Below are 19767 nucleotides of genomic sequence, written 5' to 3'. Positions count from 1 at the left end.
TTATATGAGGTCTATAAATTTATTCTAAAGGATTTTGAAGCTTTGTTATGAAAAATCCGTACAATATATTTTATTCAAGGCATTATCCATGGGTTCCCACAGCCTTTTCCCATCATCAATATGAGTTTGTTAGCCTTATATTAAGATTCATAATTATGGGAATCTAATACAAGTTTTATTAAATGAAATGCAATTTTTTTAAATATTAATACCTTGTAGTTTACAATTAATACTAGTCGTCATTGATTAAACTAGCCATTTGTAAAATTAAAACCAAATAGATATTTGGTATTTAAACTTATCAATGAAATATATAGAAATTTCGCTTTACAAATCATCATCGTTTATACAGATTTTAATTTATTTCTGGTTTCAAGTCTTGAACAGTTAGAACAGTTAGCAAAACTGTGAAATCATTTAAAATTAATTTCAGTTTTTATTGATACGATTTCCATTTTCCCATAGGTTATAAAATAATATTAGTGTTGGGTACAATAAATATTTATAAGTCTATTATTTATGTCAATTATATTTCGCGTTAATATATTAAGACAATTTACAAATGAATTTATTTATGAATTATACTAGCGACCCGCCCCGGCTTCGCACGGGTGCAATGCTGATACTAAATTAAATACACTACAGAAAAAATATGGACGTTGTATATAAAAACATAGCGGCCCGCTCCGACTTTGCATGGGCATAAAATATATATGCCTATGTCACTCAATGAAAATATGATTAAAATCGATCCAGTATTTTTGGTTCATTCATTACTGCCCTTGGCCTGCACGCATTAAATTTGGAGTAAAACAATTCCTCTTCCCCTATACTTACTATGAAGATTTCCTGCTATCTTTGGAATATCTAAATTCATACAATTTTTATTACATTACACATTATTAAACGCAAATTTTAAATTTGTAATATCTCCGAAAATATTTGTTTAATTTACATGCTGTAAGGAACCATATTGATCTATATTAATTGCACACTGTATTTAAGGTACTTAATTCGATAAAGATTAATGCCGTATTGCTTAAAATAGCTTCGTAAATAAGCCATTTTCTCACGTAAAAAGTAAACAATAAAAATGGTTAATGTGGGTTATCCCTAAAAGATAACATATCAATCTAAACATGGTTCCATCGTTTCACTCCGAAGTCCATTCGAGAGTCATCCGAGTTAACTTGCACACGATGAACCCGCTCCAAACCGTGGAAAAACGCAACAGTCGGTTGCCAAGCTTATAGCGTCTTGTTTTTGAGATGCACGTGGAATAATTTTCATTGAATTCCTTGAAAAAAGAAGGATCATCAACAGCGACTATTACATAGCGTTATTGGATCGTTTGAAGGACGAAATCGCCAAAAAACGGTCTCATTCGAAGAAAAAGAAATCTGCTTCACCAAGACAACTTTAAGATCTTTTAAACGTTTTTTGATCATAAGAAAATATCACAACAAAATAGACTGCATAAAATTAAAATACTGAAACTAATTTTTGAGTTCATTACGGCGGTATTAATACAAACTAGTGCTCTAAATCAAAATGACCCTAAACGTCTTAAAAACGTCTGCAATTAGTAGACGGTTATGGCGGGTTTAATTTATTTTAACGGAGGCAAACCATTCACGATCCTGGAATACTTAATAAGTTTTTCCGCGAAAGGTGAACAGAATTTGAATATTTTCTGCAATTATAGTCTTTGGCTCGGACGTAATTGTCGGGTGGTGTTGGCGAGGTGGCGTAGACGCTGGCAACTAAATAGTAAAAGTCGGTAAATGGAGCTCGGTTAGTTTTTTTCCGGGCTGTTACGGTTAAAATATGAGATTAATTAACTGTTTTGGGATCTAATACGTTGCACCGTAAGAATTCCTTCAAATGAAGAATATAGAGGGTGTCTCAAAATAAAAGTTAATAAATAAAGACAGGAAAATTGGTTAAATCTTAACGCCATTAATAAGTTTTATCTTAGCTCGGAATACTTAGGCTATACGGTAATTTTGAGTAAGCGATTTTTTTCATTCACTGCTTTCTGGTCACTTTTGCTGCTTGCATTTAAGATTATAGATTTTTTGTATACATATAGCAGAAAATGACACAAAGCTGATGAAACTTGCTCTATAGCTTTATACGAAGACAAATTTTTAACTAGCGCCGTGGGGCTTTAACTCTCACACTAACAGGTCAATTGAAAAGTCCCCGGCCTGACACATAGATGGCACTACTAGAATTAAATCTATATGTTTTTTAGTTAGCTCTAACCCCCAAAAGATGCGTGTATAAATTTGACAGCTGTCGGATCATTAGTTTGTGAATTATAGCATTTTGAGTGAAGCAACTTCTGTTATTGTGAAGAAAATGGATAAAAAGGAATTTCGCGTGTGTAAAATATTGTTGTTTGAAGGGAAAAACTACAGTTGAAGCAAAAGCTTGGCTTGACGTCGAGTGTCCGGACGCTGCCCCAGGAAAATCAACCATCAAGGATTGGTATGCTAAGTTTAGACGTGGTGAAATGAGCACCGAAGACGGTGAACGCTGTGGACGCTCAAAAGAAGTTGTTACCCATGAAAATATTTAAACAAATCCACAAAATGGTTTCGAATGACCGAAAATTGAAACTGAATAAAATCGCAGACGCTCTAAAGATATCAACTGAACGTGTGATTCACGAGTATTTGGGTAATAGAAAACTCTGTGCAAAGTGGGTGCCGCGAGCTCAATTTTGACCAGTGTTTAAAGATGATCGAGCGTAATAAACCAGAGTTTTGACATCGATTTGTAACAATGGGTGAAACGTGGCCATCATTTCACTCCGAAGCCCAGTCGACAGTCATCCGAATGGACTACACACGATGAACCGGCTCCAAAGCGTGGGAAAACGCATCAGTAGGCTGGCAATGTTATGGCGTCTGTATTTTGGGGTGCGCATGGAATAATTTTCATTGACTACCTTGAAAGAGGAGTGGACCATCAATAGCTACTATTACATAGCGTTATTGGACCATTTGAAGGACGAAATCACCTAAAAACGGCCACGTTTGAAGAAAAAGAAAATGCTGCTTCACCAAGGCAATTCACCGTGTCACAAGTCAGTGAAAACGATGGTAAAAATGCATAAATTGGGCTTCTAATTGCTTGCTCATCCACCATATTCTCCAGATCTAGCCCCCAGCGACTATTTCCTCTTCTCAGATCTCAAAAGAATGTTTGCTGGGAAGAAATTTTCGTCGAATGAAGAGGTGATCGCCGAAACGGAGGCCTATTTTGAAGCAAAAGACAAATCGTACTACAAAAATAGCATCGAAAAGTTGGACGGTCGCTATAATCAATTTTCTTTGATCTGGAACTTTTCAATTGACCTGCTGTTAGATATACATCTTAATTTACAAAATATTCTTCTGATTCTGATTCCTTGCGTATTGTTCAGCAGCTATATGGCTTCCAATTTGCTGTGATTTAACAATGTGTTTTCATGTTTTAAGAAGAAATCTTGCATTGTTTCGTAACTATACCTAGACTTCGAGGTCATAGTGCAGTTCTTTGTAGGTTACGTAGGAATCCCATATTTGCACTATAAATTTGGTGCAAATTGGCTTTATGATTGACTGAAGATCCTTTGATTTTAGGTCAAATTGAGCGTATTTTTAAACTAACTAGTAAGGTTACTTGATTATTACTAGTCTAAGGCGCTCTGATTTTTGGTTAACACGTTAAAAAAATTGAGGTTGGGTTTAGGTTTAAGTTGTTAAAAAAAACTAGGCCCATCGGTTTATTTTATGTTGTGTATTATAGTGCAGCGAAGTCTAAACAAACCTAGACATATTGTGCAATGATAAATATGTTAGGACATTGCTGCGTATCTCAAAAATATCTGGAAACAATAGTTATAGCTGATCAGGATCATAATACATCCAAAACTTAACAACTTTTTTAGTAAAATATCCAAAAACTATACCACTGTTATTTAATAAACGACTTTTTAATACATATGAGTTAAACTACACTCACTGAGGACAGAAAAAACTAGAAGAGCATGTAAAACATGCCATTCGTTGTTACTGTCACAGTATTAATTTTTTTAATCAGTATTTCCCAAATATGTACAAAGAGGAGCCTGACTGAGAAAAAGATACGGCTTTAATGTGAATACATGTATCCTTAATTATTAGAAAACAAAAAGTCTGTTCTCTTTTTACATAGCTACCCAAATTACAAGAAACGTATGATCCCATGATAAAAAGAGAGTTATTTTCGGTTTAGTACACCGAAAAACATAATGATTACTTAAAACCTAAACATCTATTAGAATTTTTTGCAGGTCTGTGTAATTTCATGTAATTTAATGAATATAGAAATAACCAGAGGCTTTTTACAAAGAGGCCAACGTTTCAAGGATATAACGTATATAACAGGTGGGGCAAAAGTGCCACTGCCATATTAATTGCGCGTCATCTTTTCGCATTAACCATTGTGTTGTGTAGATGTCCAAATAATAATATGGATAAATTATTATAAAAAAGCGGACAGGCATCTTTCTGGAAGACAACGGACGTCTCGTAATGCTGTGTTGCAGAGACTGCAGAAACATCAATTCGGAGACGTTGTTCCCAGTTAGACATTTCTGCACGTAATTTAAGGCGAATTTTAAAAACTGATTCGAAAATGTTTCCGAACAAAATTCAGTTAGTCCAAAAATTACTACCGAGAGATCCTGATCATCGAGTTGAGTACAGAAATACAATCCTAATGCTGTCTGGTGAAATTGAAGATTTTTCGTCTAAATTGATAATGAGCGATGACACCCATTTTCTTCTCAGTGGTCACGTCAATAACCAGAACGGTCGGTTTTGGGGAACACAGAGTCCTCAGTTAATTCACGAAAATTATTACATCCACTAAAACAACTGTATGGTGTGGTATTCATGCTGGAAACATCATTGGTCCTTATTTTTTGAAATGGCCAAGGTGCTGCAGTTACTGTTACTGCTGAACGGTACCAAGACATGTAGTTTCAGCAAAATGGGGCCACAGTACACACTTCTCGTTCAATAATTCAATTATTAAATGACGTTTTTCCATGAAGACTAATTTCGCGAAGTGGCGATTTAGCTTGTCCAGCCAGATCTCCGGATTTAACAGCACCAGACTTTTTCTTATGGGTTTTTTTTAAATAAAAAGTTTATGTGAATAAGCTCCAAACGATTCAACATCTTAAAGACAATATTCGTCACGAAACTGAAGAAATTCAGCCTCAGATGTTGCAGGATGTCATGAAAAATGTCTTAAAAAAAGCCGAAAATTTCATAGCGAATCACGGTCACTATTTAGCCGATATAATTTTTCAATCATAACGAAAAATGCAACGTAAATATAAACTTTCTACGAAAACCAAACTTCCTTGTCTTTTCTTTGAGCAAAGTTATAGGCAATCAAATTGGTAGCGGGACTTTTGCCCCACGTTGTACAATATATTTTCTTGAATTCAAAAATTGATCTAAAACATTTCTTTAAATTCAAGTTATACTTTTCTTGATCTTGATTGCATCTTCATACATATTTAATGAAGTTAATCTCTACATATTTTATGTAAAATTTAATATATAAACTTAATTAACACTATAGAAATATTACAAAAACAACCCTTTTGATAAATAAGTCAATATAAATGTGTTATAATTTGCCTTGTAAGAGTTACTGAAAGGATTTAAAGTAAAACCAACAATATAATCCTTAGACAATTCTTGATTATAAATAAATCAGTTTTTGTAACGTAAATAATAATTTATATTGCCTTAATAAAACACCTTTAAAAAATGTAATATTTTATTTTTAGCAGTTTTAGATTATTTATTCTACGCAAGGTAAAAGTTAAAATGAAATAGTTTGTATGATTTACTTTGATTCGTCATGTTTTCTGTCATATTTGTATTTTATTTAGCTGTACTAGAAGGTTCGTTGTTGTTCCATATTTGTATGATGCTAAGACTGGTGATAATTTTTGTGGATAGAAAGTACAATATCAAACACAGTACACTGCTTTGTCAAGCTCCTGAATATATTGGATGTTATTCGGTCTGTTTATTCTTCTTGTTTTTTGGTACAATGTTTATCTGAGAGACAAGGTTTTAGTAATTGAAATTAAATTCAATCTGAAGCCTATAAATGGGCTCTGCCTATTTAGCTGAACTATACCATAGCAAAACATTTTTTTGGCAAGATTAGTTTTTTTTATTCAACATAATTCCCTTCAAGGGTGGTCACTGATTATAGCGACCAACTTTTCGATACCACTTTTGTAGTACGATTTGGCCTTTGCTTCAAAATAGGCCTCAGTTTCAGTGATCACCTGTTTATTCGACGAATATTTCTTCTCAGCCAGCATTCTTTTAAGATCTGAGAACAGAAAATAGTTGCTGGTGGCCAGATCTGGAGAATTTGGTGGATGAGGAAGCAATTCGAAGCCCAATTCATGAATTTTTGCCATCGTTTTTACTGACTTGTGACACGGTGTCATTTTAGTTATTTTAGTGCACTTTCCTTCCTTCCTTCAAACGGTCCAATAACGCTATGTAATTGTCGCTGTTGATGGTCCTTCCTTTTTGAAGGGAGTCATTGAAAATTATTCAATGCACATCGACATTCACAATAGACTCATAAACTTGACAGCCGACTGTTGCGTTTTCCCACGCTTTGGAGCGGTTTCATCGTGTGCAGTGCACTCGCATGACTGTCGATTGGACTTCGGAGTGAAATTATGGAGCCATGTTTCATCCGTTGTCACATATCGATGCAAAAACTCGGGTTTATTAGGCTTGATCATCTTCAAACACTGCTCTGAATCATCAACTAGTCGCTGTTTTTGGTCAAAAAAGTGAGATCGCGCGGCATCCACTTTGCACAGAGCTTTCTCATACCCAAATATTCGTGAATGATATGATATACACGTTCAGTTCATCTTTAGAGTGTCATTTAAAATCATTTTGTGGATTTTTAAAATGTTTTCGTCGATAACAACCTCTTTTGGGCGTCCACTGCATTCACCGTCTTCGGTGCTCATTTCACCACGTCTAACCTAAGCATACCAATCCTTGATGGTTGATTTTCGTGCTGCAGTGTCCGGAAACTCGGCATCAAGCCAAGTTTTTGCTTCAAGTGTATTTTTTCCCTACAGGAAGAAATTTATTTTGTCAACACGCGAAATTCCTTTTTATCCATTTTTTTCACAATAACAAAAGTTGCTTCACTCAAATTGCTATAATTCGCAAAATAATGATCCAACAGCTGTCAAATTTATACACCCATCTTTTGACGGTTAGGGCGAACTAAAAACATACGGATTTAATTCTAGTAGCGCCATCTATGCGTCAGGCCGGGGACTTTTCAATTGATGTGTTAGGGAAGTTTTGTCAGCAAATAGTACAAAATAGTGAATATGGTAATAAATATATAAAAATTCCAACTGTAGAATTAGTTTCTTTTTTTAATGCCATAACAATTTTGCGAAAAAAAAACACTGTTGTTATGTGGTGTAGAATATTTTCAGTCAAAAATCCGACGAAATATTTCCCAATATTGGATACCGCATAGTTGGAGAGCTTTTGCCGCCGAATTACTATTTTTATGAAGAGCAATCTAGCCCCGGTATCGATCGCTCGGTGTAATGCCAAGAATTAGTAGAACTAAATTAAATTTAGTGCACGCAAATGGGTGAAACAAAGAGGCAATACAGCTACATATGAACATATTAGGATTCAATGAAGAGCCCGGCAGCGAACAGAAACCGGCCATTGGATCCATTCCGCTTGGTGGCTGGATATAATGAGATTTGTTGAAAACGTACGATTAGCACTGCGGAATTGATTCAACTGATATATAGAGTAATCATTACGGACAGGCCTTTGGTTATTATTAACGTGGAAGTCTATATGCGTCGATACATAAATTTCGATACGTATAGAGGTTCGTCTATTGGATATTTTCTCGGTTTAACAGATTTTATTACACGAAAACGTGTTTACCAATTATTTCTCAGCAACAACTATTCAAAGAAGTACTGACTGTTTGGATAGTACATTATATTAGGTAGTATACGACCACGCTACCGCAACAACATCCAATACTACTTTTGTTATTGACTGGTTCATTTTTTCGAATGATTTATTTTCTGTTAAAATAGGCTGCTTCTTCTGCAGTCCTAAATTTTAACCTAAAAGACCATCGGAGAATTCTTTCTACGTCTGCACGCAACTAGTAGTCACTGGGGGCTATATCTGGAATGTAAGATCAACGATAAAGCATTTTGAAGTCTAATTAAAACCATTGTAAATTCTAAAGTAGATATCAGATTACATGTTGTGTAGGACCGGTGAGGTTTCAGGAAATAAGGGCTATATGGAATTATTATTACTGCCATATCATTATTTAGGGCAACTATATAAAGCAGCATAGAAGGCTGTTATATTTAACTTATATAAAAATCTCTCATTAGCCCAATATAACAGATCAAATGAAAAGTCCCCGGCCTGATGGCGCTACTAGAATTAAATCCACATGTTTTTTAGTTCGCCTTAACCCTCAAAAGATGCGTGTATAAATTTGACAGCTGTCGGATCATTAGCTTAATGAATTACAGCATATTGAGTTCGTTGGACCGATTGAACAACGAAATCGCCGAAAAACGGCCGCATTGGAAGAAAAGAGAGTGCTGCTTCACCGAGACAATTCGTCGTGTCACAAGTCAGTGAAAACGATGGCAAAAATCCATGAATTGGGCTTCGAATTGCTTTCTCATCCACCCTATTCTCGAGATCTGGCCTTCACCGACTATTTCCCGTTCTTAGATCTCAAAAGAATGCTCGCTGGGAAGAAATTTTCATCGAATGAAATAGTGATCGCCGAAACTGAGTCTTATTTTGAAGGACAAATCGTACTACAATAATGGTATCGAAAAGTTGGACGGTCGCTATGATCAGTGGACCATGCTTGAAGGGAATTATGTTGAATAATAAAGACTAATTTCGCCAAAAAAATGTTTTTTACTATGGTTGGCCGGGGACTTTTCAATTGACTTGTTAACTATAAACATTAAATCCTAATATACGCCTATTTTGGTTTTCAAAGCCTTTAAATATAATGTATGTAAGTCACATCGTCCTGATTCTTCATTAATGAAATATTTTACATTTCTGGTTATATCAGTACATTCTCCTTTTTCGAAAAATATCGATATATTAGTATATAATTTTAAAGATTCAGGCCGGTTCAGGTATTTAATTTTAAATGCTTTTTATGACCTGTTTTAGTTGTCAAAAAATCAAAAAGTATTTTAAAATATCGCTTTTGTTAAATGTTAAAAAACATTTTTTTGCTTCCCAATATATTATTTCAAACCAAGCGACAACTAAGAAAAATATATCGATATATTTAAAAGGAAATATCGATATTTTTTATAATTTTCGATCCCTATGGTGAAGTATATCAAGTTTTTCAAAAGGACACTACGTTAAATTTAGTCCATTTGGTGTAAGCCTGACATCACTCAACCTTTTTCAACTTGATGGTATGGAGATTACAGTAACATACACGGTTCGATACATCGCGTGATTTCTAATTCTGTATATATATTTCGACAAATCCAAATCTTTGTGATATAAAATAGTTTTCTTCAATAACGAAATCCCTTCCATTGCTCACCGGTGATGAAGACAAAGTTCATAATCTTCGTTTGTGGAATTGGCTTCGATACTGATGGTATGTCAGAATATTTATACTATGCTATTTTTTTTAAATTTACACCGACGATATTCATCGAGAAAACGTAGCAATCATCAGCATGGTGTCTATGTTCTCTTCGTAATGTTGGCATAGAAAAGTAAGAGTATGCATTTTTACCAAGTGAGTATTTGTGCACCTTTCTTCTGCACTTGTTACAAAATAATTTGGCCTCTATGGTCAGTGTTTACTGAACGCATCTTTGATTAGATTTATCATGATTTTTCAACGTTTGCCGAATATACAACATGCACAAACGTAACAAAAATATTTTGAATCGACTTTGCAACGTTATCTCTATATTTTCACATGTTGCGAAGTACTATCACACCACCAATTCATTCCACCAATCAACTAACAGGATTGCAGTTGGAGTGGATTTTGTAGGACCAATACACTGAATCTAAACCATCTCACAGCTGACCACTGTAAGTTGCTATTGATGCTTCATTAAATTTAGGAATAATGCAACCACCAACCGGGCAGCCGTTATTGGACACGAGCACCCGGCGAAATAACAGATAGTGAAACTAACTCTTAATTCGCGATCTTGAGTTAACACACGACTGGCTTCTGTCCTAGGGGGGTAAAAGTTATGACTGCAGCGACGGATGATGTCGTTGCAGTTTGGAAAGAGGGGAGATTGGCAGTGACGCGATGCTAAGCTCCCGGTATGTCGACCAGCGAGCGTTTCCAGGCCAACAAGGGCGTTTTCAGAAGAACTTGAGGTGAGTTGTTGTTTGCGGAAGGATTGAAATATGAAGTGCTTGATTTTTGGAGTAGTAGTTACTCTAAATTTGATTATTTCTGGCAAACCATAGAGCGTGTTAGAATCTCCTGAAGAGCTTATTTTGGAGAACTTGAAGCAGTTTCACCTGGTTGGGCGTAACAAATATGAAGTAGACATTAGATTCGTATAGGAATAAGGGCAGGATTAACATCTTGTAAAATAAGCATTAGATTGATATAAGAATGGATTTGGGTACGTGACGTTGTTCACACATGTAATTTTTGCGGTATCGATCTTGAACAGTGCGTAAGGCTTTTTATGGAAAATGACGGCCTGGTTTTTCATGGGGTTGATTTGCAACCTCCAGAGTATGAAGCACTTGACCGCATGACCGCTTGTTTCCAGGAAATGTTGCAACTTCATGATGGAGTAATAATGTTTGCCAGTTCCGCGAGATTTTTTAATTGGGTGATCGATGTTCAGTCTAAACCCGGAATTTTTTTGGTTTGAAGTTTGCCGATCATAGCCTGCAGAGACTTTGGAGACACGAAATGGTTGAGAAGAAAGAGTGGGGTTATTGGTATTTTGATGGAGTTGGATTCGTTGATGACAGTGTCGTTGTATTTAGCTTTAGTGTTCTCTGTGGATGGGAGGCATTTCATCTGAGCCTCATAGGTCCCTGCAAGAATCTTGACTTTCTCTCGGTCAGTGGCCGCGAAATTTCCTGTAATAGCTGATTTCAGGGGGCAATAATATTATACGTCTTTCCCACTAGGCGTCTGGAGACACGACAGAAGGAGGCGGAACCGTCCAGTCTTTGGTCCCAGAGAAATACATTCCATTTGGACGCTAATTGTAAGATGGCATTACTGAACACAACCTCAACCTCATCTACTCACGTTCGAAAGTTGAGCCGAATTTGCAAACCTGTATTGTTAAAAACTATTTAGTTTCATCGGGAAGCGCATGCGCCATTTTCCCGAATCCCGATGCCCCAATTTGCTATGGATGCATCCCGTTTATAACGTCCCGTCCAGATGATCGAACATATATGATACTTCAAACCGGTGCAGTTCGGCCCCTCCTCCCTCCCGGTCCCCGATCGCTTTTCCTTCGCCACCCGCCGTCCTCCACGCCGCCCTTGCCGGGGGTGGTCGACCCGCCCCTCCCGCATTTACGATCGCAGCGCCACCGTTGCAAATCGTTCACATGCAATAACTATCCGTTTCGGTAACGAGCATCGAATAAGCGTTATTTTTAGTTAAATTCGAACGTAATAATAAATTTCCGCTTTTGTGAACGTTGCAATATCTGAAAATCGGATATGGGCAGCGAATAGGCGTCGTTAGCGCGTTGCCAGATCATTGACAATTTCAATAGGTATTTGCCCGTCCCCGGGCTTTAAAGTTTTATGTTTGCGTTGTAGTTATTTCTATCGGAGCGGACGCGGGCATAATCCCCGCGAATTTACGTTTATGACGATGTACCGGGGGCTCCACGTCATAATTGAAATTTATCGTTACGGGCGGAATCGAGTGAGTTATCGACCGACGTTGATACCGGATCCACGCATATAATCCTCGTCGGGCTAAATAATAATATAAATTGACATGTCTGAGCATTTCGATAGCCGTGGGTCCGAATTGTGGGAATTGGGAAACCTTTACAGTCGTAATGATGATGCATCAAAGGTTTCGGAGCTCTATGGAGCATGTGTTTCGAAATTGTTACTTTTCGTTAGTTGAGAATATTTCGATGGGTCATTCATGTTATCTATCTGGTGAACTGGAAAGTCATTGTTAAATAAAAAACTAGTCGCTGGAGAACTTCTTCAGTAGCTCTCGTAGCGCAGCCCTTTGTAGCTCTTTTATTTGTTTTTAGTTTTGCCGTTTTTTGCGACCTGATTCCCATAGCTAATGATTTCAGTCTGACTTTCTTGCTAACTAATGAAACGCTTTTTTATTATATGATTTATTTTATATGCACTAATTACAATTGAAGTGAACCAAAACGATGTCACCTGTGAATCTTTCTATCTAAACTTTTCGACCATGACCTCACGAATTATCGCGAATTGTGAGTTTAACGAACTTAATCGAAATAATGAAAGAGGATTAGAACACCTCGGTTCGACTTATTTAAGGTGGCATGTCAAAGTCTCCGGCTTGACAGACAGATGGCGCTACTAGAATTAAATCCATATGTTTTTTAGTTAGCCCTAATCCTCAAACGATGTATGTATACATTTGATAGCTATCGGATCATTAGTTTTGAAATTATAATATTTTGAGTAAAGCAACTTTTATTATTGTAAAAAAAATTAATAAAAAGGAATTTCGCGTGTTGATAAAATATTGCTTTTTGATGGCAAAAAATACAGTTGAAAAATACATATACAAAAAAATACATATACAAATACAAAAAATACAGTTGAAGCAAACACTTGGCTTGATGCCAAGTTTCCGGACACTGCCCCAGGAAAATCAACCATCAAGGACTGGTATGCTAAGTTTAGATATGGTGAAATGAGTACCGAAGACGGTGAACGTAGTGGACGCCCAAAAGGGGTTGCTACCGACGAAAACATTAAAAAATCTACAAAATGATTTTGAATGACCGTAAAATGAAATTGAATGAAATAGCAGAAAAAACTCTAAACATATCAACTGAACTTGTACATCATACCATTCACACAAATATTTGAGTATGAGAAAGCTCTGTGTAAAGTGGGTGCCGCGCGAGCTCACTTTTGACCAAAAACAACTACGAGTTGATGATTCGGAGCAGTGCTTAAAGATGATTAAGTTTAATCAACCCGAGTTTTTGCGTGGATATGTGACAATGGATGAAACATGGCTCCATCATTTCACTCCAAAGTCCAATCGACAGTCATCCGAATGCACTGCCCGCGATGAACCCGCTCCAAAGCGTGGGAAAATGCATCAGTCGGCTGGCAAGTTTATGGCGTCTGTATTTTGGGATGCGCATGGAGTAATTTCCATTGACTGCCTTGAAAAAGGAAAGACCCTCAACAGATACTATTACATGGCGTTATTTGACCGTTTGAAGGATGAAATCGGCTAAAAACGGTTGCATTTGAAGAAATAGAAAGTGCTGCTACACCAAGACAATGCAGCGTATCACAAGTCAGTGAAAACGATAGCAAAAATCCATGAATTCATGAATTGGGTATCGAATTGCTTCTTCATCCACCTCATTCTCCAGATCTGGCTCCCAGCGACTTTCCTGTTCTCAGATCTCAAAAGAATGCTCGCTGGGAAGAAATTGAGTCATAGGGCAAGAACTATTATATATATATATATATGATTTGATATGTGTGTGATTTGTTTGATAACTTAAAAACATAAAATGTTTTATAGCAAAGGAATGACGGAAATCAACATAAGAAGCTAGTCAAAGTTAGAACCAAGAATATCCTCGTTTTATTCCATTACGAGTCATTTCACTTTTTCCTTCCGATCGTAAGAAGGTATCCGGAATTTTACAACGGTATTTAGTATCGGGAATAAGACAACGAAGGCCCCGTTACCCGTTACGGTTTCCCCCTTTTTTATTTAATCTCCAAAATAGGCATCTGCAAATCAGTAGTCTCCCGGCTCTAACCTATCGAAATTTATTACCGACTCCTTCCAGCTTTCCTCGCCGGTTCTCTTTATATCGGCGCAATAAAAGACCGAGTTAACATATAAACCGAAGGAATAAAAGAAAATTAGTTTTTTCGACTTGATAATCAAATTAGGATCGTCGCGTCCCGAGGAGAAACTCATCCACGCCGTGGCAGATTAAGAAAAAGCACGAGGAATATTTCCTAATAAGCATTCCGTCGTCCAATATCATCGTTAAGCGGCCCCAACACCAGCGAAAGAAATCCAGGCCCGAAATAAATGGTCTCTCCTTTGCTGGGAGAAAGCTATTTTCGTTACAATCGTATAATTCTTCCTAATATAATGAGGATTTCGGGAAGTTATATCGAGTAATAGGTCCCTTTCAAATGCACAACGCCCGGACCCGTAATAAACTGCTGCTCTCGCTGTTTTATTTCGCGCCATATTCCTATCTTTCTCGTCCCGAATCGTATAGAGATTCCGCGGTGAGAAAAAATATAGGGAGGGCGGGAGAAAATATGCCCGAGACGGAAAAAGGAAACGTAACGAGATTCAAAAAATCGTAATTTATACAGTGGTTAAATGGGTTGTATTTTTTTCGACGTTCTTCCGCGGAGCTTTATCAGAGGAGGGAAATAAATCGCTACAAGCTTTAAATTGTTACGGTTTCAGCAACATCGAGTTAGTCTTGATGATACATATTTTACGAGAATGAATATTAACCATTGTTATGTTAAATATATGATGTGTACCCGGGTATTTTGTGACTTGCCAGTTTCTAACAAAAAGGACAGAAAATCAGCCTTTGAAACATCATGTTAAACAGTAAGTGCTTGTATGTATTCTCATTATTTTTTTTTAGAAAATATCGAGTGGAGAAATTTCATCATTTTGTACAACTCTTTCCCATAACTCCGAAAACACGGCGATACCGTTGCGAAAGAACGATGTTGATTTGTCAGCATATTCTTTAAATAACAGTTTTGGGAACATCATCTTAAATATTGCGTGCTATATATTCTCTTTATTTTTTCTTTTAAGAAGGCATCTTTTGAGAAAAATGGATACAATATATATTAGTCAAATAATTTACCATCAGCTTCAAGACATCATCACGTTTCCCCATATTTCTGGCAACTGTCTGTGTGAGGGACGTTGCTATTCAACATAAATACTTTTACTCTTACTTAAATACTGTTACTGGTCATTGTAGCTTCGTTTGCACTAACACGTCGCTCAATTTTTTAAGTTGACGTTGATGGGCATTTACAGAAACCTCATCATCAGCCTTTGGAACATCATGTTAAGGAGTAGGTAGTTGTATGTATTCTCATGTTTTTTTTGAGAAAATTTTGTACAACTCTTTCTCCTAACTCCGACAACACGGCGATACCGTTTCGGAAGAACGATGTTGATTTGTCAGCATATTCTTTAAATAACAGCTTTGGGAACATCATCTTAAATATTGGGTGCTATATATTCTCTTTATTTTTTCTTATAAGAAGGCATCTTTTGAGAAAAATGGATACAATATATATTAGTCAAATAATTTACCATCAGCTTCAAGACATCATCACGTTTCCCCATATTTCTGGCAACTGTCTGTGTGAGGGACGTTGCTATTCAACATAAATACTTTTACTCTTACTTAAATACTGTTACTGGCCATTCTAGCTTCGTTCGCACTAACACGTCGCTCAATTTTTTAAGTTGACGTTGACGCATTTACAGAAACTTCATCGTCAGCCTTTGGAACATCATGTTAAAGAGTAGGTAGTTGTATGTATTCTCATTTTTTTTGAGAAAATTTTCTACAACTCTTTCCCCTAACTCCGACAACACGGCGATACCGTTTCGAAAGAACGATGTTGATTTGTCAGCATATTCTTTAAATAACAGCTTTGGGAACATCATCTTAAATATTGGGTGCTATATATTCTCGTTATTTTTTCTTTTAAGAAGGCATCTTTTGAGAAAAATGGATACAATATATATAGTCAAATAATTTACCATCAGCTTCAAGACATCATCACGTTTCCCCATATTTCTGGTAACTGTCTGTGTGAGGGACGTTGCGATTCAACATAAATACTTTTACTTTTACTTAAATACTGTTACTGGTCATTGTAGCTTCGTTTGCACTAACACGTCGCTCAATTTTTTAAGTTGACGTTGATGGGCATTTACATTAACAGTTTCATTTGATTTCAGCAAGTTGTAATGCACTACATCTTCATCCAAAATAGGAATACTAATACTTTATATTATATATAGTTTATAGAAATATAGAAAAAACTTTATAGCCATAAATATTCCACTTTAATGTCTATGTGTATGTCTCTCCTGTAAAAATATAGTACACAAAGAGCTTCATTTTTCCTTGTCAAAGACTTGTTCGGAATAAATTTTATTGCGGTAATTTTTCCATAGAATGTTGTTACCATACTAACGAGAAAATTCGACGATTCATGTCGAATTATCAAGCTGGGCATTAATTCAAGGAAATTAACAGGCTATTTTAATAATAGGTTAATTTCTGCCAAAAATTCAAAGAAAGAAAACTATAAAACTTACTAACTCGATGATGATTAAAGTTTATATTTATTATTATTTAGTTATGACAACGATAATTATGTACACATTTTATTTTAAAACGTTTTTTGTGTACTAAAAGTTGTAAGTTTTATTATTTTTTACTTTTTAGTGAGTTTCTTATTTATTTTTGAAATCGATTCAATTTTTCTTAAAAATATTTTATTTTTCTCTTTTTAGTGTTAGACATTTACTAAATAAATTACGCAGTTATTTTATTAAGTATTACAATGGATAGTCCAAGTAAAAGTATAGCCCGAATGAGAAAAAAATGGAAATAAAGAAACAATGATTGAAAATATGGAACGTTTCAGGTCCCGAGGTCCTCTACCTAGTCTCGGTGATTTAACAAATGTTCTAATCAAACTAGAACAACAGAAGCTGCTGCCCTGTTGGAAATTTTATCATCGACCTCCGCGTGTGATCTCGACGTTCTAACCATTACACCATAGAAACAGTTTCCTACCACGTTTCTACGACTTCTCATTTGATATGGTTATTATTTAAAAAGCAAACTGACTGACTTTTAGACTGAACTGCTCCCGGTTTTCGTCACATCAGTTCAGCAGTAACATTATACACCAATATCTGTTTATTTTAGATAAAAAAGTATGTAAAAACATTGTAAGTGTCTCTGAAATTTAAGGTTTTCACTCGATTTACCTCCCGCCCCCCATCAGACTCTGATGTCGTTCTAATAGGACCATCTCGGAAGTGAACTCTTTTCCCGATTAAAAAAACAATTTTGATAATTGACGGAGAAATCAGTGATATATGCAGCCGAACATAGAACTTCCTCCTTTTTCGAAATCGGTTAAAAATAAGTGCGATGGGTCCTCCTGGATATATAACCAGATGTAAGATATTGTAAAGACAAATTGTCCGTTAGTTATCAGCGACCTGTAACAATTTAATAACTAAGTAATAAAAAAATATTAATGAATGTCGGACCGAACACAAGTAAACCTCATCAAGACATTGAAAAAAAAAGCAGAGTGAGACGGAGAGCGAATCCGAAAGCCGTGGATTAACCGCAAGAATAACCAGTAACATCCGGACAATTCGAGAGCTATTTAGAACGAGTCGTTGCAAAAACTTTCCTTCTCTGGAAACTATCCCTCTAAAACCGAATAAATCCCTTTTAAAAGGGGACGAAATAGAGGCCGGCATCGCTGACCCTTTTATCTTGGCCGACCAGGAAGGGCTTAATGGATGTTCGGCTCGACTGGACTCGATAGTAAACTGCGAATTGCGATTTCGCTGTTTAAACTTTCGCAGCGTTTTAATTTTACGTTGTAGCCGGTTTATCTCGATAATGAATATTTCATCGATAGTTTCGGTACTGTTTTCCGGCGTGAATTGTTCTAATAATGAGAATAAACCCAAGCAGATATTAATAATACGGTTTTGGTGTATTTTCGGATAGTTTAACGACTTTAATTTTTAAATTTTATTTAATTTTATTGGGTTTATTATCGAAATATATTCGTTTTTGGTACAGCAAAGATGATTTGACAATAGTATTCTTTTTGATGTACCAAAAATTCAAAATATGCATGAGCAAGTAGATATTAATAATACAGTTTGGTGTGTTTTCAAGAATTTTTAATGACTTTAATTATTGAACATTATTATCCGCAAATGCAACTATCGTAATACACTCGAGTTTTGGTGTGGCACTGATAAACAGCAGATAGAGGATATGTCCAAGGGCACTACCTTGTGGCACTGCTGGTTGTATTTCTTTTAGTCCGGAATATTCTTCTTCTTGTTTAATTCTGAAGATAATGAAGAGAAGTAATACGTAGAATTGCTTTGGTAGCATTTAGTTTAATTTATATATCAAGCTCTGGTGCAAAACTTTACTGAAGGCTTGTACTACGTCTAGGAAAACCGTAGAACATATTCCTCTTCGTTCCAAAGAACGCTCAGTACTATCTGTTATTCTATGGGCTTGAGCGATTGTTGAGTGTTATTGTCGGAACCCAAACTGGTATTATTAAAACGTAATCGGTTACATTGTTTTACTGCAGGACTTATTCTCTTGAGTAATATATTCTCGAAAAGTTTCGACACAAGAATAAGTAGAGGAATATTTGGTGTCATCATTATTTCCCTTAGTTTTCAATATGCAAGCACATAATATGACAATTAAATATATATCTTTTTTAGTTAGCCCTAACCTTCAAAAGATGCATGTATAAATTTGACAACTGTCGGATTATTAGTTTTATAATTATAACATTTTGAGTGAAGCAACATGTTATTGTGAAGCAAGAAATGGATAAAAATGAATTTCGCGTGTTAATAAAATATTGCTTTTTGAAGGCAAAAAATACGGTTGAAGCAAAAACTTGGCTTGATGCCTAGTTTCCGGGCACTGCCCCAGGAAAATCAACCACCAAGGATTGGTATGCTAGGTTTAGACGTGGTGAAATGAGCATCGAAGATGAAGAACGCAGTGGACACCAAAAAGAGGTTGTTACCGACGAACTATAAAGATATCAATTGAACGTGTATATAGAAAGCTCTGTGCCAAGTGGGTGCTGCGTGAGCTCACTTTTGACCAAAAAGAACGACGAGTTGATGATTCAAAGCAGTGTTTGAAGATCATTAAGCGTAATAAACCCGAGTTTTTGCGTCGATATGTGACAATGGGTGAAACATGGCTCCATAATTTCACTCTGAGGTCCAATCGACAGTCATCCGAGTGGACTGCACACGATGAACTCCAAAGCGTGGGAAAACGCAACAGTCGGCTGGCAAGGTTATAGCGTCTGTATTTTGGGATGCGCATTGAATAATTCTCATTGACTACCTTGAGAAAGGAAGAACCGTAAACAGCGGCTATCACATAGCGTTATTGGACCGTTTGAAGGACGAAAACGCCGACAAACGGCCGCATTTGAATAAAAATAAATTGCCGCTTCACCGTGTCACAAGTCAGTGAAAACGATGGCAAAAATTCATTAATTGGGCTTCGTATTGCTTCCTCATCCACCATGTTCTCCAGATTTGGCACCCAGCCACTTTTTCCTGTTT

General features: G+C 36.2%; 1 protein-coding gene across 2 annotated transcripts in view; it reads left to right on the top strand.

Annotated features, from left to right (window-relative positions):
• LOC143205184 (protein O-mannosyl-transferase TMTC2) overlaps positions 1 to 19767 on the top strand; it is a 456770-nt gene that overhangs the window by 183993 nt on the left and 253010 nt on the right. The window lies entirely within an intron of this gene.

Source organism: Rhynchophorus ferrugineus, unplaced genomic scaffold (genome assembly GCF_030347505.1).
Source record: "Rhynchophorus ferrugineus isolate W39M unplaced genomic scaffold, kcgeb_rfMv2 rfM11, whole genome shotgun sequence".
Lineage (NCBI taxonomy): Eukaryota > Metazoa > Arthropoda > Insecta > Coleoptera > Curculionidae > Rhynchophorus > Rhynchophorus ferrugineus.
Note: the sequence above shows the minus strand (reverse complement) of the source record. Positions and strands in the feature narration are given on the sequence as shown.